At 43.8% G+C, this 25,252-nt stretch overlaps 1 protein-coding gene and 1 long non-coding RNA gene across 3 annotated transcripts in view; both read right to left on the reverse strand.

Moving 5' to 3' along the window:
- Ank3 (ankyrin 3) overlaps positions 1–25,252 on the reverse strand; it is a 612,404-nt gene that overhangs the window by 391,436 nt on the left and 195,716 nt on the right. The window lies entirely within an intron of this gene.
- Positions 4,306–16,967, reverse strand: LOC143269855 (uncharacterized). Its single transcript, XR_013046624.1, has 2 exons — positions 5,067–16,967; positions 4,306–4,964 (listed from the first exon to the last, which is right to left on the reverse strand). It is a non-coding gene; the product is annotated as an uncharacterized LOC143269855 (long non-coding RNA).

The following is a 25,252-nucleotide window of genomic DNA, read 5'->3' on the forward strand; positions in this document are numbered from 1 at the left end:
TAACAACTAAAAATGTGAAGGTCCTTTAAGAATGGGTGTGACATTCCCATGATGTTCACCTGGGAGCACTGAGCCAGGAGCTTCACTGAATGGATGACTTTAGTGACTTCCTGAACTCAGGTTCATTTGGCAAGGACAAGAAGTTTCGAGTGTAAAAAGCCATGGATCGATGTGGATATCTTCTCCTCGAGTCATCGGTGAATCGAGAAAGGTGAAAGACAATAGCACGCTACATTTCCCTTCTGTGAAAATAGAGCTGTGTGATACACACGACACAGAATGCTAAGTTTAAATGAACTTTAAAATGAATGTTCCACGTAGTTTCCACCCTGCTATCCTTGGGAACGGATAGAAATTCAGCACTCTTTGGCAGTTTTCAAAGAGCCTGCGGGAGGGGTTGGAGAGATGGCTCAGAGTGCTTCTTGATCTTCCAAGGGACCTGAGCTCTGTTCCCAGCACCCTTGTTGGGTGGTTGACGGCTGCCTGGACTGGAGTCTGTGGGCACATGCGCACATGTTGTATACACACACATACACACAAATGTAAATAAAAAGGGGGGAAGCCCCACATAGCAGAGACAGGGGTTGAGGCTGGTACAGTCCTTTTGGGAGAACAGAGATAGTGCTCTCTGATGCCCTTACAGGCACCAAGTCTTTGTGGCATGCTAATGTCTGAGGGTAGGACCAACATTCCTTTGTATTACTTATATTCCTTGGAAAAGGACGTGGCCAAGGAAAGCTAGTGAGTGAAAGGTGGAGACTATCCACCTGAAAGCTAGTATGGAAGAGATGGGAACAGTGGACATAATTGAAAGAAAGAAAAAAAAAAACATTTCTCAGCTTCATATGTGCAACTTCAGGGATGTGTGATTAGGACAGGTGAATGGTTGATCACAGGATCTGCGTGTTCCTGCTTTGGCCTTTGGCATCTTAACATTCAAAGGGCTTCATTTTTAATGAGTAACCTTTTTCAAATGAATAACAACCCCGAATAAGAATCTCTCTATATTATACATGATGAGGCATCTAGTATAAATTTAAAATCTATAAATATGCAATTATATTTTTAAAGATGCCATGTTCACCTTGGGGGGGAAAACACCTCTTTCTCCTCTTCCCTTTTCCCCTCTCCCTTTCACTCCTTTCTCTAATATTCTTCCTACTTATTATATATATATATATATATATATATATATATATATATATATATATATATATATATGTAATTAGGCCCTATTTCTAACCATATGATATGTGAGGGTGCCCCCACATATTTTATCTCCAAACTTTTTATTACTGAAACTATCTGAGAGAGAGAGAAACTGTCTCTGGTATTAGCTAGCTCCAAACATTCAGTCTTAGCTATTGGAGGTATGCCCTCAGGAGCTACCACTGAAGTGTACTCAAAAATTCAAATAAAAACACTCAGGCAACTAGTGGCAATTAGTGTTGAAAGAAGCAGGGCTGGAGAGATGGCTCAGTGGTGAGGAGCACTCACTGGCTGCTCTTCCAGAGGACCAGGGTTCAATTCCCAGCGCCCACATGACTACTCACAACTGCCTGTGACTCCAGTTTTAGGGTCATCTGACACCTTCATATAGACATATATGCAAGCTAAACGCCAATGCATATGAAATAAAAAAAAAACATTTAAAAAAGAAAATAGCAAAGCAGCCATGTGTCATATGCCAAGGGACAGTGACACCCAAGTGACCTCAGCCTCAATCATGTTCCTATGAAAGCAAATGGCCACCTACCAACCAGAATCCTTTGGGAAAGATAAACACGTGACTAACTACAGCAAACCAAGCTTTGTTGTGTGGCCACTTTATGTAAGTCCAAGCTGAAAATATTAACCACTGTAACCATGGTTACCAATTGGAGATAAGCGCTGTTTTCTTTCTCTCTCTCTCTCTCTCTCTCTCTCTCTCTCTCTCTCTCTCTCTCTCTCTCTCCCTCCCTCCCTCCCTCCCTCCCTCCCTCCCTCCCTCCCCCCCCCCCAAGCTGTGCTCATACATTATGGCTTTGGTTTGCCACACCAGCTCTCTAAACCCGTTCTGGCCTTGTTCTAGAATTAAGAAGAGACTCAGATTTCATCCATTTAAGACAGAAAGTGTCTTTATTTCTATATTACGTACATTTCCCCCCTCTTATCCCAAACAGATGCATCTGAACAAATCCCTCTGGAAAAGGGCGGCTGAGTAATTTACATTTGAAGCAATACAGCAGATCTGCAAATAAAACCCATTGTCAAGAAGAATTCTTCTCACTGAAGATAAAATGTCAGCAAGAGATAAACATTCCCAGTTCCATGTTGATAACATCTCCACTCCTCTGAGACTCCAGCCATTTGCCCCCAGAATGCCCAGGCCCATCTTGTCTCCACTTCCCAGGCTGTCTCATGGCATGAATTACTTTTGCTAAGATTTGGTTCCATAGCAACCAAGAAGGCACCAGGCCTGCAGCTCAGCCCAGAAATAGCCATCTTTGAAGTTAGAGTTTTATGATACCAAGACTATCTCTCGACAGCATGCAGTAAAGAAAGGTAAAAAGGCAATGGTCAATACAAGAAGATGCAAAAGTATTGTCTTCATGCTGTGGGCTTGGAGTTCTGTGCTGAAGTCCAGGAGGTGAAGAGAGGCTTGGATCTTTGCTGTGGATTTCATTACTAGGATCTCAGAAAGACGTGACTTTGTTAAAAAAGGACATTACCTGGGCCTCTGACTTTTGACTCCAGCGTGATTCCAGTAACACAAAAGGAAGGAGAGAATGGGATTGGCAGGACAGAGGGACAGCTTTGAGACTCAGCAAGGGTAAAATGGGTGGCAGTCAATACATCCTGGTGATGTCATCCATATTCTTAGAAGCTCGATAGCATTATGATTTTCATGGGCATCACTGCCTTCCCACTTGAAATAACTAGTTAGTTTGACTGACTTATCTAGAAGAATGATTCGCAATTAGAAATACATGGGAACTGTCCCAGGGAACAAGGAGTTTTCATTTAAAACTGCAAACTCCTACTAGTGGCCATCCTGCTATTTTTAACTAAACAATGTAGTGCCAGGAAGTATGTATAGGTTCTTGTCATATGTTTTCATAAAGCTTACGGAGGCGACTTCTAAATGTAGCTCTGCATGGCAGTAAGACCATTGAATTTACAGCCAGAACTCCAGATACATATCACCTCGACAGCACAACTGGTATTTTTGTGGGCCCTATCAACCAACCTGAGCTACTCAATGAAACTTCTGAGGATGTAGAAGAAATAGGAGACACAAAGAACAGGTAGTCACAACTTAATTCAAATCAATAATTTAAATGAACGTATGCATACACACACATGCGCGTGCACATACACATGAGAACCATAAGGGGCTTTAACCACCAATAAGAACACTAAGATACCAAATTTAGCTCACATCTGGTCATTCGATCTAAAAGAATAAAAGCATATCCATTTAAAAAGCCCAAGAATTTCTCACACAAAAATTATCGAAATGAGGGGCTGGAGAGATGGCTCAGCAGGTAAGAGCACTGTCTGCTTTTCCAGAGGACCTGGGTTCAATTCCCAGCACCTACATGGCAGCTCACAACTGTCTGTATTTCTAGTTGCAGGGGATCTGACACCCCCACATAGACGTGCAGGCAGGCAAAACACCAATGTGCACAAAATTAAAATAAATGAATAAAAAAACTATCAAAATGAATCAAGTCAGCATTGGAAAACCATTTAACAAAACTGTGTTTCCCTGTTTTGTTTTGTTTTTGTTTTTCCTTCACTGCACAGACGCTAAGATGAAGACAGGGTGACAGGAGAAGGGCTGAAGCTTCCAAGGAAGGGACAAAAGCAGGTGGTCCGTGTGTCAGTCAAGACGCAAACATGGAATCAGCTGTCATTAGTCACGGATAAGAATGTACGCTAATGAGATGGGAGATTCCAGTGGTCATTTCGGGAATGCAACCAGGGCAGAATGGATTCACTATCAAAGAAGTGGGCATCTTTCCTGTGAGGCGACATGAGGGGGACACTCAGAGAGGAGGGAGCCGCTAGCGCTCGACACTCTTAGGAAGCACACCAGAGCCTGTCTTTCGCCTGGCCCACTGGGGTCCTCCAGGCAATGATGGGGTCCAGACTGTAGACTTCGGAAAGTTGGCAGTTCTTGTTCTTTCTGATTGTGTTCCTAAGAGAGAGCCGCATTCTTTCAACAATGCTGAAAAAGATCTACGGATGTTTCAGTAGACATGGGAGGATTTTATGTCGTGGTCGAGATGAAAACTGAACAGAGTGACTAGTGAGACACCATGAAGTCACCATTATAATTTCATTTTAAAGCAGACATCGAAGTTTTCAATTTACTTGAGATGGAATAACTGATAACCTTTCCAAGCATCAGCAGGTCATTTTAACAACAGGAGCAAATCACATCTGAGAACAAGGAAAGACAGTAACTGGATATACACCCCTGCTTCTTTAACCCACAACTCTGTTAGTCACTCAGTACACATAAGGAAGATAAAAGGGATCAATGGTTTGGTGAGCTAATCACTTTCACTATCTTTTTTTTTTTTGTCAAATTAGGTGAAACAAATATACCTTTGGGCAGATAATATGTAACAAAACCTCCAAATCTGCTCATATATCATCTTGTAAATTTTGCTTTGTTAGGGCTGGGTCCATTGGACCTGACTGACTGTAACAGATGCCACCAACAGCAATGTTGCCAAGATTCCAAAGCCAATGGCCTCTCTGAGATGTTGTCCCTTGGGTATTCTTATATCACTATGAAGTTTTCCTTAAGTTAAAGTGACCCTACTCACCTAGGCAACAGAGGGCACTGTCTGCCAAAAACGAACAGGCAGGAATTTCCTTCAAAATATTGGTATTTCTATTTGCTATGTACAATCCCAGGGGCGAAGCTTTTGGGAACCTTCCTGAAGGGCTGGCACAAGGGAACGGTGAGCCTTTGTCCTAGCAGTGACATCATCAGCTATGGACGCTAGTCCTAGCAGTGACATCATCAGCTATGGACCTTTGTCCTAGCAGTGACATCATCAGCTATGGACCTTTGTCCTAGCAGTGACATCATCAGCTATGGACCCTAGTCCTAACAGTGATGTCATCAGACTCATCAGTATGGCAATACCCAGGCCTCTGACAAAGCAAAGTCCTACGTCTGCTGCCTGACTTTGGAGTGACATTCCAAGGATACACACACACACACACACACACACACACACACACAGAGCATACTTGAATTTCCTACCACAAAGCCACCATGGAGTAGCTTGGGTGCAATGTGTACTGTTTCCTCTCCCACGACCTGCAAAACCTTAGGGTTTCCTCAGACTGTGGATTAATGGAACACAAACCCTACAAGATGTTCCCTCCAACCAACTCATCCCAGAGGCAGGAGTGGATGCTGTGAAACCTTTGCGTTCTCCAAAAGCAAGAGTCGGCCTACCGTCCCGGCACCAACTCCCTCCCCTGTTCTTCAATGCTGATCTTGCCTCCCACTTCCCATATTGCCTCCTTGATTATGAAAAATGAGCCTTCTGTCATTCGCTTTCGTCCCCCAATTCCCAACTCCAACCCAGAAGCCTGAGACTTTGAACTCTGCCTGCCCAAAGATGTGGGTCCCCAGTCATCTGTACAACTAGCTGTTCCAAGCCCTTCCTTCACAACATGTGAAGCTCCTGTTCAGAACATTTACACTGCCTGAAACCAGCAAAATACTTCCGTCATAACCCCGGTTTCCTGTTTCTCAAGCCAAAGGTACCCTCACACTTTAACTGAAACACACTCGCTAATCCTGAAGAATAAAGCCACCCACATAATGGTGATGGGTAAACGTCCTTTACTTTGTTTGTATGTGTGCTCAGATAGAGTGCATATAACCACACTACCATTTGCCAACACCTGTTTCTTTTAGTGAAGTAAAAGAAAAAATTTCTGAAGATTTTTATCTAAGAAATTTGGATCCTAAGGGGAAAAAAAGAATATTCAAGAGTGTCTACAGAGCTGAAATTATGAAGGAGAAAAAAAAAGTGCAGCGTGTCATAGGAAGGACTTGGCACACTCACATCACAATCATAGTGAATAAGTATGCCTCTGCGCTTAGCCCTGTAAGTGACATCATTTAGTCCCCGGCATTGTTAAACCCCTCTGACTGCTTACAAGACATTGTCACTTGAGTCTTGTAAATAAAGAAGCTGAAAGTTGGTAAGGTTGTTTATCTTGCTAGTTCTGAAAAACAGTCCATGCTGGTGATGCCCCTTCTTGTCAACACGACACCAAGTAGAGTCACCTGGGAAGATGGGCCTCCAACAAGAAAACACCTCCATCAGATTGGCCTATGGGCAAGCCCCTGTGGCATTTTCTTGATTAGTAACTGATGTGGGAGGGCCCAGCCTATGGTGGGTGGTCTCACCCCTGGGCTGGTGGTTCTGGATTGTATAAGAGCAGCCTGAGTGAGCCATGAGAGAGAAGCATGCCAGTAAGCATCATCCCTCCATGGTCTCTGCATCTGCTCCTGCCTTCCGGTTCCTGCCTTTAGTTCCTGCCCCGATTTCCCCCAGTGATGAACCGGTGACATGGTAGTTTGAGAGAAATAAACGCTTTCTTCTCCTAGTTGTTTTTGGTCAATGTTTTCTCATGGTAACAGAAAACAAAGTAGGATAGTGGCTGAGCTGGGACTGAGATGAAATTCTGGTTGAAAACAAGCTTTCTATCACCAGAAAGTACCCTGTTGATTGAAACTAGAAACTGAAGAGTCACAGTAAGCCGATAAACCCCTGACTGCCACATCTCTCTTACAAAAATTAATTCTAAACTAATTAAACACATTTCCCAAATATCTTTCCATAAAGTGTCTTGTGTGATCCTCGCTATGTAGGTGGACTTGGTATCCAAGGGCTGAGTTTGTAACTTGCAGGGTGTCCCTCTGCTCCTCTCGGCCCACTCTCTCCTTCTTCGTGAACATATTCCCTCAAAGAGTGGGGCAGAGTGGGGCAAAGAACAAAGCAGAACACTGATCTGGGGGGCTTTGTTGGGCTCTTTTAGCTCGCCTATGCAAGTTATCTATTGCTTTTTCTTTTGATTTTTATAGCAATCTAAAAATAACACAGCTGATTTTGCAGGCCTGTGCCTTCAATGGCATGACACATGATGGGTTACAGTTCTAGAAGCTGTCTCATGACCTCCTCCTTCAGCCTTCAAGAAGTCCCTCTGGATACCTTCTCACCATAGATCCAAGCAGGTGAAACCTCCTTATGCTCATTGATCCTAGTGTCTTAGTTAGGGTTTCTATGGCTATCAAGAGACACCATGACCATGGCAACTCTTACAAAGCAAACATCTAATTGGGGTGGCTCACTTACAGTTTCAGAGGTTCAGTCCATTTTCATCATGGCACGGAGCATGGTGGTATACAAGCAGACATTGTCCTGGGGAAGTAGCTGAGAGTCCTGCATCTTGTAGGCAACAGGAAGTCAACTGACTCATTGGGCAGTATCCTGAGCATAGGAAACCTCAAAGCCCACTCCCACAGTGACACACTTCCTCCAACAAGGCCATAACCACTTTTAAATAGCCACACCTCCTAACAGTGCTACTCCATATGACATTATGGGGGCCATTTACGTTCAAACTACCACACCTCAGGTGAAGACAAAGAGAGATTCATAATTATATATGCCAAAGCTTGGGATCAAATTGACATTTCAAAAGATCCAAGGAGTTGCACATAAACAACGCCCAGGGACTGTCCACATATATTTTATGGATCGACTTATGGTAACTAAGTGGCTTATCCAAGTTCACACTGTTAGAGAGAATAAAAACAAAGACAGGGACCTCAAACTTTCACTTGCTAAATCCATGTGCACGCATCCAAAGACGATTTTCCTCTTTGTTAGGTAATGTGGAGATAAGCCTTGCTGTAGTTCACCACCACTGCCACTGACTTAGGGAGATGCTGAAGGAGGACCAAGCTCTTACAACAGACATCTAAGACGGGCGAACTCAGAAGAGAACTAAGCAAAACAAAGCAAGGGAGAGAGAAAAGGAGATGTTTGCCACAGCAAGGCTTACAAACCAGAGGCCCCAAGGACAGTTAATTAAATGACTAATTAACAAAAGACAGAGCCAGGCAAGCATATACAGTATTCTAACTGAACCCCGGCTCTCCTGACTGGGAAATCTAGATGAGTCGGAATTAGACAACACTGAAGGATTTCTCAGAATAAATAATGGGGGCTCTGGAGGCTTATACCTCCAGACCTCAACTCGCATATTTATGCTCAAGTACTGGTGAGTGCTATGATGTCTGGGGCTTGCACTCAAGTACTTATAGGAAGAGATAGATAAAAAGATAAAAGTGGTGAGCAACACAAGAAACTGGGCGTGGCACTGGCTTAGCACAGACGTTAGGGAGCAGCGCTTCCTTATCAAAGAGTAATGGGAATCAAATGTGGGAAGGGCTGGCGTCCTTTCCCAACAGCAGACTTGACTGCGCAAGTCAATTCCACACACATAGAAGTTAAGAAATTTTCAACAGTCACACCATCGTTCACAGAGTTGAGAATTCCAGTTTCTGGTTGAATCGGGCCTTAAAAAGAAGTCTCATTTATATTTTGGCACCAACTTGGAGAGAACCCACTCTGCTGGTCTTCTTCCTTCCATATCATGTAAAATACTGATTTTGAACCTAGACATCCTTACATACACCTCTTTTCCTTTGCTTTTTTTTTTTTTTTTAAAATCCCCAGTGTGTGTCGAGGATGGAACTGGAGTCTCCCAAGCCCTCACATGCATGCGTGTGAGCACACATTTTTATATTTCTAAACCTGACATTTAATGTAACTGTATCATTAATGTAACTGATTCTTGTGACAGGACCCATGAGAGATCAAAGGAAACTTAATAACCATCATGCGTTTTACAGTAGAGCTCACACCACACTACATGAAGAGCATGGAGGTCGCTGTAATGCTCTGAAGTGAACTTCTAGCTGTGCAAACCCTGGCCATCAGATGGAAGTCCCAGCTCTCAGCACTCCGGATTCTGTCCTGTGCCACCGGAGGTTCCATGGTCCTAAAGCCCCAGAGGTTAAAATCTGTTGCTCCCCACATTGACACCTGTTCCGGAACCCAGTGCTGACCACTGATTATGACACCTCCAAGTTTAGGAAGGTTCCGGGTCTCAGCAAGTCTGACTGACGGATCAGCAAAGAGAAGTCTATTTCTGGCCTTTCTCATCGGACGTGAGGGAAGGCAACCAGGCAGGGAATTTCAGAGTCATGCCCAGTCATGTGGAAGGGACTGTCCTCAGGGCAGAGTTTAACAATGTGGTCAGGCTATAAATGATTATTACATTAGATCCTGGGGCCAGCAACCTGGGACACAGATTCTCTAGGGGAGAGGGAGTCAGGACATGTCCTGATAATTCCCTAGGAGCAGAGCTCTCTGGGATGGGTTCAGCATAGAGTTCTTACTGTCCTTGAAATGAGTCTCTGCTCTGATTTATAATTAGCCAAGTTGAGCCAGGGGCTTCCTGACTCACAGTATACTCCAGCTTCCCCGGACAGTGTTGGGGACACTCGGTATGTTTGCTGAGCACCAATGACAATGTGGGATAGTATGAAAATGTGCACACATATGGTACATGGGGACATGCTTGTCTCCGCAGCTATGGATGTTAAAGTAGTTCCTTGAGGAACCAGGCTTCGGTGAACTAATCGGAGGACAGGGGAACACCAAGAGCAGAAGATAAAGAAAAACGAAGGAAGAGTAAACCAGGGAACTGGAAGAGGATCCAGCGGAATAAGGACCTGTTTAGGAACTGAAAAGCCTCAAGGGATGAGGTGCCCCCTCTCATCAGCCCATGCTTCCGCAGCACCAACTGGCGGGAGGATTAGCCACATCCTCCTGAGTACTTTCCAACAGGAGTTCCTGGCCTAGGAAGAAGCAAGTGGAGAGGAACAGACATTCCTTTCCTCAGATTCCAGGCCTGCCTGACCAAAGTAAAGAGCAGTCCACCCCGGCCGGGTGCCTGCTAATGTAAACTCAAACATTAAGCCTCCATGAAGAGTGTGGCTATCGGTATAACAACGTGACGGCCAGACTTTATAAACCCATTCAGCTTGAAAACGTAGATTATATTCAAAGCCACCCACAGTCAATATTTGGTTCTTTAAAATATCCACCAATCCAAGACCTAAGAACGTCATCAGAGAGAGCATCTTGGGCCCATAAAACAAGCTCTCCCCATCTTGCTGTGCCTGCCTCTCTGGTGTACTCACCGACGTGTTTTAAAGTTGCCTTGACTCATGACTTCCTTTGTTCTGTAGAACTATAGAAACCCTGTGGCACTGCTTCCACACTGGCACATGGACTTTGAGGTAACCCAAATCTGTGTTCCCAGGCTATGGTCACTCAGAATGGCTCCGGAATAAACTATTTCTTATCCCCTTTAGGATGATAGCTGGTGTTTTTTGTTGTTGTTGTTGTTTGGTTTTTGGTTGTTGGTTTTTTTTTTCCACATTGACAGGTATCAAGAGAGCTTTATTAATCCTGATGTACTCAGAATATCTAGTACCTTGCATGTTATCTATAATCATCCTGTCTAGTTTATTGGGAAAAAAAGAGAAGCAAGAAAGCTATGTATGAAGTAAGTGAAGAAGATACCATACTGAAGAACAGCCATCAGATGGAAACAACGCGCCTTGTTTTGGCCAGTGTGTCCCTAAAGCAGAGGAGCAGCCTAATTCTAGGAAAGAATAAACCAAAGGAGACAGAAGACAGGAAGTCAGGTGCAACAGCAGAGTGCAGCAATGAACAGAGCTGTGACACGCATGAGCTGACGGTGGTACTCAGTATCGGTACATGAAGGATTCACAGAGTACTTAGTAAAGTACTTGTCTCCAGACGCTGGCTGAGAAATGCCAACTCCCTGAAATGACGCCCTTACCAACACACCTTTACACATTAACACCCCACATCCTTCTGATGTCCTCTATGCCTGATTTTGGAATTCCTGGGCATCCAAGGGGAAAAAAAAAATTATACTCACAAATAGAATTCAGCCTCAGTGCTTTCTCTACCATCCCCAAAGTCAAATACAGGAGAAAGAGGCTTGGGTAGGCCAGAGAACTGGAGATCGCTTTTGGAAAGTTCAATTGCAGGAGACAGATACCATCTGGATTCCGCTTCCACATCAGTTAATTACTTTCCTCGAAGTATTTCAATTTAAGCTAATCCCCAAAGCCAGGTTTTCCCTCACTTCAAAGTATAAATGCTCAAGCCAGGCATGGTGAAGCAGGCCTGTAAACCCAACATTCGGGAGGCAGGGCCAGCCAACTTCGAGTTCCAAGCCAGCCTGGGCTAAAGAGGAAGATTCGGTCTCAAGGAATAGACAAGTAAATATGAACACTTAGGCACATTCATGGGTGACCAGGAAGAAGAGCAAGTGCTACCCATGCCACATAGTGCAGGTAAAGTGGACACAGAAAGATCCCCAAAGGGGAGAAAAAGCTAGGCATGATGGTGGCACACCCCTTTGATCCCAGCCGTCAGTTGGCAGAGGCAGGTGGATCTTTGGGTTAGAAGCTAGCCAGGGTGATGTAGTGAGACCCTACCTCAAAAAACAAAAACAAAACAATACTGAGAAGTGTTTTAGTTGTGTTAACAGGCTTACAGCATAAATTCACACATTCTACAGTTTGCCAACTGCATACAGTGTGTGAGTTCTAGTATATTTTAGGGTTGTGAAACACTCACCACAATTAATTTGAAAAATCTCATCACCCCTAAAGTCTCATTCCTGTTAGCATTAGTAATCACTTCCAGTTCTCTTGGCTTCCGGGCCTAGGTGATTATGAACCCTGCATTGCCTTCTTGCGTGTCTGGCTTTTTTCTCTTAGCGTGATGTTTTTGAGGTTGATCCACTTCTGAGCACATCAATACTTCATTTGCTCACTGCAGAGTGTATCTGTCAATCGTGTTTTAAAAAGACGACTACAAAAATCTGCATTTCTTCCCTTGTCAGACAAATGCACCATGGACTGGAGGCTCTCTTAGTCATTTAAATAGAACAACTGATGTTTCTTTGATGTGATTTTTGACCTTGACGGTTTTTGCTTGCAACTATGAAGACTCCCAACAGAAAGGAATATTATTATGTGTTATTTTTTTATACTGATGAAATCAATTTAATGAGTCATTCCAGGCAAAGTTTCAGTACTTTATAACAGCTACTTTAGAAATGAATGAACACTTTCACAGTGTCCAGACTCCAGAATATCAAGAGATGTATAATCCTTAGATGACAAAAACAATAGAAACACGGGTAACAGCCCGAGTCCAAACAAGTGTGAAGTTACCCGAAACACCCAAGAGTGGACCAAGAGGGTCTTAGAGGCAACTTGACAATAAGCTTTGGTGTCCTGTGCCAAACAAACACAAATCCTGGCTCTACTTCGTTCCCATAGAGCCGGGCAGGATAAGCCAATGTGACCCTGACAACAAGATGCTTGTTAGGAATCTCACGGTCCCCTCTCTTCAGTTCTTCCCTCCCAGCACCCATCCCTTACTTGTCCTCTGACATGGTCACTTCTGGAGACTTCCCTTACATTGGTCAGAGTCTGTGGGCTCAGCCCTCACTGGGAGGAAGCAGCTGAGCACAGATCTGTGAGCTCTGCCGGATCCCTGTGTCACACAAGGCGTGGCTGTCCCCACCGCAAGAGTGAGAGTGCTCCACCAGTGTCTCAGAGTCTCATCTAGATCAGCATCCGCTAAGAACTTGTTGGCACAGTCTCAGGGTTTTCCCAGTCCTACTCAACCAGAAACTCTGGGATGAGGTCCAGAAAATCTGTTTGAACATGGAACATTCTTTGGATGCAGGAAACATCTTGGCAATCACAGCTCTACAACTTCCTCTGGCCCTTCTTAAACCTCCTCCACCCTCACCTAGGGGTGTTGTTCTGGCTTCCCGCTTCTGATAAAAACTTCCACCCAGAGGGCTTGTGCTCACTCTGAGCACAGTCACCAGCCCTCCCTAATTCTCACCTGTGTACCCCGCTGGCTCATGGCCTGTCTGAAGGTGCTCCCTCTAACATGGATCCGACCCTTATGACTGCCCTGGAGAGGAGTCTAGCCTCACTGTTTCTGCCTTCTCTTAGTCTGAATTTTCCATCTTCTGTTATTAATTAGCCTATGGACTGTTAGTTTTCCATCTTAAAAAAAGATTCCTACTACAGAGACATCTAAACAACTATGCTTCTAGCTGTTCACAGCAAGGACATGAAATTAGCCTAGATGTCCACCAAGGATGAATGAAAAATAAAAGGTGGTACATACACACAAAGGAATTTCATTGAGCCATAAAAAAATGAATTATGAGATCTGCAGAAAAATTAATGGAACTGGAAAATATTATATTACATGAGGTAACCCAGGCTCACAAAGACCAACACTATACTATGACTACTCTTTCATACATATATTCTAACTTCTGATTTTTATAAATATGTATTTGTGTGAGAGTGAGTGTGTGTAGGGGCCAGAAAAGCATAAAAAGGAGGGGGGTGGGCTTTATTGGAGAGGGGGTGGGAAGGGGAGTGGAATGTGGTTGACATTAAAGTGGGAATACTCAGGGTGAAGGGTACAAGAGCGGGTGGGGAGCATGAGATGAGCCAGAGGAGGGGGATTGTCAACCAAAACTTGGCATATGTGAAAATACCAAAAAGGAACCTGCTACTTTGTAAATGCAAAATTTAAGTTAAAAAAAATTAAAATAGGGGCTGAAGAGATGGTTCAGCAGTTAAAAGCACTTGATGGTCTTGCAGAGGACCCAAGTTCAGTTCCCTGCATCCACATTGTAGTTTATAACCATCCATAATGCCAGTTCTAGGGGATCCAATGTCCTCTCCTGGCCTCTTCAGGCACCAGACAGACAGGCTGATCACATATATACATGCAGGGAAGATACTCATACACATAAAATAAGTACAACTGAAAAAGGTTACTTTGAAAAGATGCCTCTTGGCCATGTTCTTTGTTAGCTGATGCCACTATTTTTTTTTTTAATTGAGATCTGACTGGCATCAGGAAAAACAGATTCTAAGTGGTCCAGTTAATGGTAATCAAACCATCATGGAAACACCACCTGGTATAAAACAGAAAGTGTTACCAGCTGATGTTCCTGTCTGCCTGGTTCCGGTCAGTTTCTCCTCACACATTTAGGCCTTCAACTATCTGACCAGAAGAACCAAGACCGATTGAGGCAACTCGGGACGCACAGCTATCGAGTGTTCTATGCTGCCTGGCGCTTTAACTCAACAGGATGTACTTGGCATTGATTTAGGTCGGTTCACCGTAGTGGTTGAGTTCTGCTCCCCACCTTTCTTGCTAAGTCGTGCTCTCCAATCAAACCACACAGTGTTTATCTATTCATTTGCGAATGGATACTTGGATGAGTTCCCATCTTTTAAAATATGATGCAGTGAACTAAGAATGCAGTGAACATTTGAGGGAGAAAATGTTGTTTTGTAAACTGACTTAATTGGTGAAAGAAAGAAAGAAGGGAAGGAAGGAAGGAAGAAAGGAAGGAAGGAAGGGAGATTACACAGTGAGGATCAACCTGAGTGGGTTATTCTTTGTTCCTAAATCTTAGACTCAGTAAAATACAAGAAGAGCATCTTCCTCGGATACCAGCCTGCTTAATCAACACTCCTCTATGAATGTGAAGCTTAACTGCGTAGAAACCTTTGAGAGAAACATATGACTCACTCCCTTATCTGTAAATACTCCAATCAAACGATGCTTCCATTCTCCTCTCTCCTTGCTCAACCAAAACTTGTGCCTACTGCATTTCCCAGAGTATCTGAGGAGGGAGAGTAGTCTTCAAGCAGCTATCAGCTCAGGGAACTTGGATTCAGGATGCCAGCAAAACTCCAAGTATGACCACAGCGCCACATCACCCAGAAGAGACCACCAAGAGATGGTGTCATAGTAAGTCATGGCGGCTAAGAGCAGGAATCCAGGAGCCTAGTTGCATGGGTCAAATTCCTGCTTCATTCTATACATTCATGACAAGATTTATTCATTACACTCATTACCAGCTTCATTCATTAATTCCTTACCAGCTTCATTCATTACTATCTTTCAGGACTTTGTTCCTGTGCCTTAACTTCCTCGTCTGTGTACTAAGAATATTACAGTGCCCACTCTCATAGTGTTGTCCATATCTCACTGTGAGTATGACACTGCCTAGCACTACATGTTAGTGACCACTAACATGTCAAGTCAGCAAGCTGGACATAGTTCTCTGGAAGACAGGATGGAAGCATCTGGAGATCCCTAAAAGGCCACCATGACAGTGTTGTGACACAGGAGGTCAGTAACCCTGACAGTATGGGCACAGGTGGGAAACGCCACTGCGTGTCTAGAGGAAAAAGCGGGAGTGAAAGTTGACCAAAATAAACATTTTAAAGGTGCCAGGAAAGACAGAAGACAAGGGACAGAAGGTCCTCTTGCATCATGGTTAAAAAAAAAAATCACCCAGCAGGAACTGTTGACTGACACAGGAAGTGTTTATGGCAAGCAAGCATAGCTTTGGGAAGTTTCCTTAGGAAAGGTGGAGAGGAAATTGTAAGGTAAGAGAAGCACGGAAGAGAGACAGAGCGGTTCGAAGCCACCAGAAACTCAAGCCCAAGGTGACCAGGGTACGATATGAGAGAATCAGAGGAGACGCCACAGAACACGGGGACCACTTCAACAGTGAAGGCAGCCCCTGGGGCTTGAGTTCAAATGACTCGTAGATACGGAGGTATCGGAGTTGGGATTTTGAAGTCAAGATATGAAACTCAACTTTGGCCCTGAGTGTGAGATTTGGCTGGCAGTCTGGAGCTTTCCAGGGAGACACTGAGGCACAGCTATGAAATTATACAGAAAACAAAGGAGACTAACTAGACAGATCACATACAACAGTGTGAAATGTGACAAACATCACCCAGCCTGCATGTTCAGAGATTGTCAAACACAGTCTTTGGGAATCTCAGCATGGTCAAGTTCATAGAGACACAGCAGACGTTGAAATCCCTGCCAAATGTCTTTTCCTTCTTACTCCAAGTTAGGAGAACCCAGCAAGCAGGGCATTCTTTCCCTCTGCTTCTAACTACACAGGCTCAGACCCAAAAGCTGCCAAACCAAGTCTGATGGGACTCTGGGGAGGGCTCTCTGTTTACAGCCCATGGAAATAGTGTGAGTGTCCTGAAGATGCTAGACTAATGTCCAGAGCAGATCTGGAGCCCACTTTCCTTCTCGACCATTAGACGAGATCATAATGGTCTTTTAATATTCGAGTCAGTCTGAATAAGGGACCGCAGCACCTGGAGTATTTGTTATAGCCTAAGAAAAGACCAAGAAATTATTAGACAACAAATGAGAGAAGAATACTGTTGAAACTGGAAAAAAAAATCCTTTGGAATACGAAGATAAGCACAAGACACTATCTGGTAAGTGTATTCATGCCTACATTTGTCTTAGTGAGATTCTCTGTTGTTGGGACAAAACACTGACCATGTGTGGGGGAAAGAGTTTCTTTCTTTTCTTTTTTTTGGTTTTTCGAGATAGGGTTTCTCTGTGTAGCTTTGCGCCTTTCCTGGAACTCACTTGGTAGCCCAGGCTGGCCTCGAACTCACAGAGATCCGCCTGGCTCTGCCTCCCGAGTGCTGGGATTAAAGGCGTGCACCACCACCGCCCGGCGGAAAGAGTTTCTTTTATCTTCTAGGATGCAGCCCATCATAGAGGGAAGGCAGAGCAGGTGCTCAGGTTGAGCAACACGAAGGTAGGACCTGAAGCAGGAGCCTGAAGGAATGGTGCTGACTGACCCCCTCAGCTCTCTCTCATACACAGCTCAGGACCACGTGCCCAAGGGGCGGCACCACCCACAGTGGGCTGGGCCCTCCCCCTCCCCCCCTCCCCCTCCCCCTCCCCCTCCCCCTCACGTCAATCGGCGATCAAGAAAATTGCATGTGATCTTGCCTACAGGCCTATTGATATGCTGGAGGCAAATCCTAAGATGAGGTTCCCTTTTCCCGGGTATGTCTAGGTTCGTCTCAAGTTGACAAAAACTATGACAGTGGCTCTCAACCTTCCTAGTGCTGTGACCCTTTAATACAGTTCCTCATGTTGTGGTGACCCCGACCATAAAATTATTTTCATTGCTACTTCATAACTGTAACTTTGCTGTTATGAATTTTAATGTAAATATCTGTTTTCTGAATGTCTTGGATGGCCTCTGCAAAAGGGACGCTTGACCTCCAAAGGGATCGTAACCCACAGGTTGAGAACTGCTGAACTGGGACAATGTCCATTTACCTAAACCCATTCTTTATGCTGATAAATGTCACACATCTCAACTTATGTGTTGGATCTATCTACAATTGTATTAAAAATTCATGATTAAGAATAATACTAAAGGCTCCCCATTCTTACTCTCCCATCCGCCCTGATGCTTGATGTCTGGTTTGCAGAAGACAGATTTTTTAAATGAGTGAAAACCGTCCCTAACCATGTAAAACTGTTTTATTTCTGACCATATTAGGAAAAGTTAAAGCAATCAGTTTTTAATGAATAATTAATTGTGGGTGGATGTACATGTGTGCACACATGTGCCCCATGAAGCATGTAGAGAGAGCTCAGAGGATAACTTTGGGAAGTCCAGTCTCTCCTCCCACTTGTGAGTTCCATGGATTAAACTCAGGTCAGCAGACTTAATGGCAAGCACATTTATGGACTGAGCCATCTCATTGGGTGTGAAGGTTTTATTTCTTAGTTATTTTGGAACATGCCCTCAATTGTATTCAATAAACATGCACCTTGCAATGAAGGAACCTCCACACTTTCCTGGGAGCATGACTTTTTAAGTGCCACTACATAAAACTATAACCATGGATGGTAGAGGGATTGGATGATCTATATGACCCTACAGCAGGTGATGGCTTTTAAAAATCATTCAGAGGCATCATCATGGAATCTGATGGATTCCAGCTGGATTAGCAAGGATTTGCCTGCATCATTGCAACAAAGCCCAAGAAGCCTAATGATGCATTCTCCATGAAAGCAAGCAGAAATGTGCAAATCCTTGTTGCTCATTCTTTGAAAAGGAAGAGCCCCCCCATCACCCCCACAAAAGGTGCCCACAAAGTCACAAGGCTCAGGTCAGTGGCAAACAACAACACTACAGGAGTGTGGAAGGACAGTGAAGAAGGTCCCCTCCTGTGTTTACCAAAGCAACACCTCAATGCCCATGTCCTCCAAACTAAACGTGGGTATGGCATTCAGGCTCATGCCCATTGTTGTGGGATTTTTCACTTCATGGGAGAAGTGCTGCCATCACCAGGGAATGTTCTGGAAAGCTGATTCTCAAGCTCCACACAGAGCTGCATGCTGGAAGACATGGAGATGCTTAGCAAACACATGAGTTTGAGAAGCAGCTTCCACAACAGCCTCAATTTTGCACATGTGCACTGAGATAGCCCAGGGCCTATGTTTCTTACTAAGGGGCCTCTGAGTTCCAGTACCCTGCAAAGCTTCTCAGCATGCTCCTGCTGAGGCCACAGATGCAGTCATACTCAAGCCCAGTAATGTTGACATGGGGTCTTCCATTCGATTGCTAAATTCAAGACAGCTCCGATAAGAAACTCCTATAACCTTACTAAAAAAATCCAGCATAAGGGGTGTGGAGGGAGGTTTGTAAAAAGGAGAAAATACACCTGCAATCATATAATTACACCAAGAAGTGGAGCAGACAAGAGCTCAGAGTTGAGCCTCCAGCATAGAGGCAACCCTTATTTGTGAGTTCCTTGGACCCCCCTCCCCCAGGGCTAGTCTTTAATAATTAACTTGCAAATCCCTTTTCCAAAAAGCATTTCATAGGTGCACTTATCACTGCTGTCATCAAATTAAGGACAATCCCCCGGCGTGCCTAGCTTTCTTTTTTCTTTTCATTTTTGCCCTCTGTTTTCAAGAGCACCAACACTGCTTGCTGCTAATTTGTATTTCCAGGGCCAACAGTGACTGGTTTGCCAGGGAGTTCAGTGTGGAATGAATGAGTGAATGCAGGATAGCTTTCTGCTCCTGCTGATGGTGGTACCCGGGAGGGGCAACAGCGCCAGCATTCAGCCCGGAACTCCACCTGCTACAGTCACCTTGTCACCAGTGGAGCCCAAGGGACTCCCAAGATAAAGTCCCAGGTAGTATCTGCCAGCTCAGACAGGTACTAGGGCATAATATGGACATTGCTTGAGTGTGAACTCTACCCCCAGGTTCACATGTGGTAGTTAATCTCTATTAGAAGGTGATGAGGAGTGGGTCAGGCTGTGAGGGTGGAGCCCAAAGGATCAAATGTGGGTGGCTTTTTAGAAGAAGGGAAAGAGAACAGAACACACAGATGACACAGTGGTCCCTGTCTCTGGCCATGTAAAGTCTTGAAGAACACAGGGGTCCTGTTGGTAAAAAGACAACACCAGACGTAGCATGTCGATCTCACTTCTCAAGAACCAGGAATCAGAAGAAATCCTTTCTTCATAAAACATCTTGCCACAAGTATTTCATCGTGGTAATAATCAATGGACTAACACAGGGCAGAGGGAAATTTTCCTTGTATTAAGCCTACATAATCAGACTGTAGAATTCAAGACAGCAGAATTGTGAATGAAGCCCTTCTTGATATTTGGAGTGATTGATTGGGACTAATCAACTGAAGAAAACTAAAAAAAATCCATTGTTAAGACAAGTAGGGAAAATTAAACACATTCTTCCCACTTTTTCATATATATATATTACCTTTCCTCATAATTGAAACCTTCAGCATGGCCCATCTCTGGGGAAATCTAATCTGCTCACTATTCTGCAGAAGGACTACCAAATGGAAATCCTTGATAATAACAGTAGCTTTCCCTTTTATTATTATGGCTCAATTTATTCAACTTTAATTACTTTAAAGGCAGGAGCACCTTCTGTCCAAGATAAGAGACACATTGGACTCCCATTCGGTACTCCGAATGCAGCCTCGGATTCAAAGACTTATTAGCTCATCCTAATTTACAAAGTAGAGAGGCATGAGGCATGCCAGGAGGGGGAAAGCCTCGGCTCAGAGGCAGTTTGAGGGCAGATGGATGGAGAGCGCTCGAGTCTCCCCGTCCCACCCATCCTTACTATTGGATCTTTGTCTTTATATATAATTTACCAAAATTTAGACCAGCACTACCATTTAGTCCTGAGAGGGACATGGTCCAGGAAGAATTTGCTCTTTTTTTTAATACAACACAGACTTAAAAAAACCTAATAATAATAATAAAAAAAACCCACTGCTCAAGTAGTTATAATAAAGATGCGTCTGACAAAATTCCTCCCAATGACATGGTCAAACCCCGTGCCTGTGGTTGTACCGGTACGTACAGAATTATATCAAAAGACCTTTGATTCCTAAAGCCATTAGTAGAATACACAGGCCAGGCATTCACAGTTCTCTCTTCTGAGGTGACAAGCATGTACAAAGCAGAAATGCTGACTGCCACTCGGCCTGGCCATGCATGCCACTATGCTGCGGTCCTCATAGTGACCTTGCTGGACATGGCTCCACGAAGCCCTTTCCACAGGGAACAAACAATAAGGGTCTTTTGAAGAGCAATAGCCACATCCCAAAGAAGTCATTGGATTGCACAGTGGCTGTCTACTTTAAGCCAGGCTTCTCTGGTCTTCTCCACAACCTTAACAAACTACCTAGAAGATTTTTTTTTCTTTTCCAAAGTGTGAAATGTGTGTTATTAAACGATAACCCCAAGAGCTACATCCATCAACGAAGGCACAGTGTGCTCAGAAGAACAAAACAGTCTCCATAAATCATCCATGAAAGTTCACCCCTACATCTCTGCAAACATGGTTCTTTCGGCGTCTCTTAGAGAAAGAAAATATTTTTAGAGTTTTTTTCCCCCCTCTGCCGTTGTGGCTTTCCCTGTGGGAGCATCCATTATCACCATCAGACTCCTGACAATCCACCCACAATCTCCGTCTCCAAATCGCTTCTCTGCCTCTCTTCCCCAGAGCTCTGTTCTAAATTGCTCCCTCCAATTTCCTCCTCTCCATCCCCCGACCTTTTCTCCTCTCTGTCCTTCAATCAGAGGGCAGATCGAACTTTCCGTGTGGGATTACAACAATTGCTCTTCACATCCTCAGAAGCTCTTACAGACCAAAGAATTTAATAAAACCAAACAAACCTGCAACCGGGGAGACAGTTTTATGCACCTTGTCAAAGAGACTCAACCCTGAGCATTACTGGTTCTTAACAAAAGAATGCTTTAAAGTAAAATTGCATATGTATGGTCCACCCATTTAAAAATCATGTGTGGCATGTGTACATAGGTGTGTGTGAGTACATAGACCCACGCATTCAGAGGACAATGTGGTGTGCCCTGTTCTGTCATTCTCCACCTTATTTCCTTGGGACAGCATCTCTCACTGAACCTGGAGCTAGACTGGCATCCAACAGGCTACAGAGAGTCTCCTTTCTCCACCCATTAGACAGCACACTCACTAGAGTAGCCCCACTCAGCCATTTACGTGAGTGCTCAGGAGTCAAACTGAGGTCTTCATGCTTGGGCCCCAAGCACTCTTGCCTACAGAGGCATCTCTCCAGTCCCATTTCAAAAATTTAGGGTAAAAAAAAATCTCAAAACCCTGATTCTGTTAGATAGAACATCATCCTCATACTTTCCATGGAATGTCATCCAAACTCCAAGCAGTGAAATCTACATGCCATGAAAACACCCAAGTGATGGAGGAAGATTTCATAAGCACTTCATAGTAACTCGGTGATAGATTTCCGTGGCTATCTACTTGTCACTGTAGATGGTTTAATTGAAAGTCCAGCCACATTAGGGTCTTAGTCACAGTGTGTAAAGTTCTTTCAATCACTGCTCATTTCTTTATTGACACCAAGTTCCCATTAACACTGTCTTCTAGGACACTGCAGAGGAGAATAGATAGAGTGAGACATGGCTGCGACTTCAGAGCCTAGATGTAGTCTTCCAAATTAATTGGGTGGGTGTGCAGAAGTGGGGGGTGGGGGAGGGAGAATATGTCACAGTAAATTTTATGAAATTCTTAAAAAAATAAAAATATTTTTTAAAGAATCAGAATACAAAAAAGAGACATTTAAACGTTTCTTTGGTATCTTTCAGAATCCCTGAGGTGGACTAATTGGTAACCTGTCACCAAGATAATCAACTGTGGTCCTGATGAGCCCAGGGTGCCTGACTATGTCCTTAGGTGCTGTGACTGAACGGAAACAGCAGCCATCTTGGCCTGGCTTACTGGCCAACAACTTAACATGACGGAGAATGAAGTCTGTGGTGACCTCCTTCGCGAGAGTGTGGTCCCAGAATTTGGAAGAGTAACCCTTGCCCAAGTCATTCCTGTCCCCCACGCTCACCCACAAGGCAGGTCTGATACCAAGTTTGCCCCGGTTATTCATCTCATTTGCAAGTTAATCTTTTTGGAAGAGGTGACATATTCAGCAGCTGTCAATCAGGTACACTTTCCTCAAATTAGGTTTCTGGGTTTTAAAAGAAAGAACTAACTAAGCATGACAGAGAAATAAGAGTTTCAATCTGGGGGTGGACGAGGTGGGAATGGGAAAGTACCAGATACTTTGTGCAGGAAAAACTACATATATGTAATGTGGTTCTGAGTCTGCTCAGATGCTCTGCACATCCCAGGCTCTACCCTACGGTAAGCCCATTAAGGAGGTAGAGAGGCACAAACTAAAGTAATGAAAAAGACTCCTCCTAGGCATTGATGTTCTAGGCTTTGTAGAATCCCTCACACAGAAGCAACTGGGATGTTTTTGTAAAATAGTTTTATTTCTTCTTTGAGAATGTCATGCACATATACGATGAATTCTTTTTTTTATCATAGTCAAATTCATCCTCATTCTTCCCCTATGCCCTTCTTACTTTTGTGGTTTTTTTTTTTTTTAAATAACCCACTGAGTCAAATTAGTGTGGCCCATATATGCATGGATGTGGGCCATCCACTAATGGTCAACATACCAAGAACAACTTTTCCCTGAAACAAAAAACAACAATAACAAAACCAAACAACCCGTCTCTTCTTCTCCAACAGCCATCATTTGTCAACAGCAACTCAGCTGTGGGTGGGGCATCCTAAGTCCTCCTCCATCCACGATGGGTAGCTGGCTGCCCTGGTCTTGCTTAGGCAACCTCAGCTGCTATGGCAGTCCTGCCCTGTCAGGAAGACCCTGATTCACAACTTTCCTTCCCATCCTCTCATTCTTACCATCAGTCTTTGGGTTCCTAAGTCAGTCACCATGGTCTGCATCTCTACGCTGAGGTCTAGAACATCTTTCTAAGAAGAGCTGAAGGTCTTCCTTTGACATAATACTACAGTTCTTAATGCCGGAGCCAGGTGTGCTCATCTTAGCCTTTATTGAGCACAGATAACTATTTTGCATGATGCTGCCCCCCCCATCATGCAAATATTTTAAAATTTCTGCCTTTCAAGGCCTTATGCACTAATCATGCAATTCATTGGCAGCCAAGAAAGGTGCCATCAAATCACAAAAGGGCTGATACCAAGTGTTCTTTCCCAACAACTGAAACTTCTCCACACTCAAATTGACACATTCATAAGAGCTTGGGATGCGGAGATCACCAGAGGAGGGCTGGGTGGAGAGGCCAGAGATCTCTGACTGGAGGGAGAGGTGAGGAGTGAGGGGCAGCTCAGGCAGGGCAGAGAAGATGGGGTGAAGACACCAAGAGCTCCTCGGACACCAGGGGGCAAGGGACTCTCCTCCTAAAGGGACATACCCTCTTGACATGTGACAGACCATGGTGTGGTTTCCTCATGTAAGGGACAATGCTTAGCAAATGAAACTTGGTCCTTTATTATTTTTTTATTATTATTATTTCATTTTACTCTTTGGTGCTGCAGCCTGAAGCCAAGGTCTTGAGCATACTAGGAAAAGCGCCCTCTACACTGAGATACACCTCCAATCCTAAAATCAGTTAAATGAGGACACAATCATTTTCTAAATGTCTATGGAATATTCCAGCCTTGATCAAAATAATACTTTTTTTTTTTTTTAACTTTTGGCCACCTGGATAATTCTTAGCTCAAGTGACAAAGCACTCTGAGCCATCAAGGATGAGCCAGGGCTTCAGGGACAGTTCACATGGCCACAGACCGAACAGAAATTCCGGCCACTGACACAGACACGGACACCTCCCCACGGTCACAGAGTCTATTAGCAAACAGGAGTTCTCTGACTAGAGATAGGTTCCAAGGACATTATATAGTAGATATAGAGGGGCCCCAGAGCCACACAGACCCAAGTCACATTCTGGATCATTCTTCTAGCAGGGTGACACTTGCTATCAGTTTTTATATCTATAAACAGGAAGTGGCATTAACTCCCTTATTCATCTAACTCATAGAGGCATCTATGTTGAACTCTTGGCTGGACATATGGCTTGAAAGAAAGTTATTTGGGTAATATTTATGAGTACCATCATCATTACATATGCTCATTACAGAAAAGAAAAATCAGTGACACATGGAGGCTTAACTACCAAAGTTCATGTTACCATATATATATATACACATATATGTGTATACACATATATACATACACATGCATATATGTATATATACACACACATACATCTATTTCAATATATATGTGGATATGTGTATGTACACAAACAAGAAACAAACATGGGTGATTGTGCTTCTGTTGCTATTCTGCTGTGTGATGATTAAAAAGCACATTTAAAAAGTTGCCAGTCATGGTGGTCACATGCCTGCCTACATTCCAACACTTGGGATGCCGCAGCAGAAGGATGTCTATATAAGTTTAAGGTCAAACTAGACGACATACCAAGACTTTGTCTCAAAAAAACAAGTTTTAGAGGACTTTGGCATTAAAAAAAACCATTTGCTAAATTATATACTCATTATTAGCTCAAGTAACCTAAATATTAAGGGAATGTCACTTATGAATGTGTTTATCAGCTAGAACTTTTAATGGTGTTCTTCATAAAAGGAAGTGACGGTAGCTGTCATCACCAATAAACAGACGAGATGACAGTTAAAGCAAAGGAGATGCCACTTCGGAAGTGTCACAACTGTGGGGCCTTCGGCAGGATGCTTTCACTTATCCTCCTAGGACA

This window comes from Peromyscus maniculatus, chromosome 21, assembly GCF_049852395.1.
Source record: "Peromyscus maniculatus bairdii isolate BWxNUB_F1_BW_parent chromosome 21, HU_Pman_BW_mat_3.1, whole genome shotgun sequence".
Lineage (NCBI taxonomy): Eukaryota > Metazoa > Chordata > Mammalia > Rodentia > Cricetidae > Peromyscus > Peromyscus maniculatus.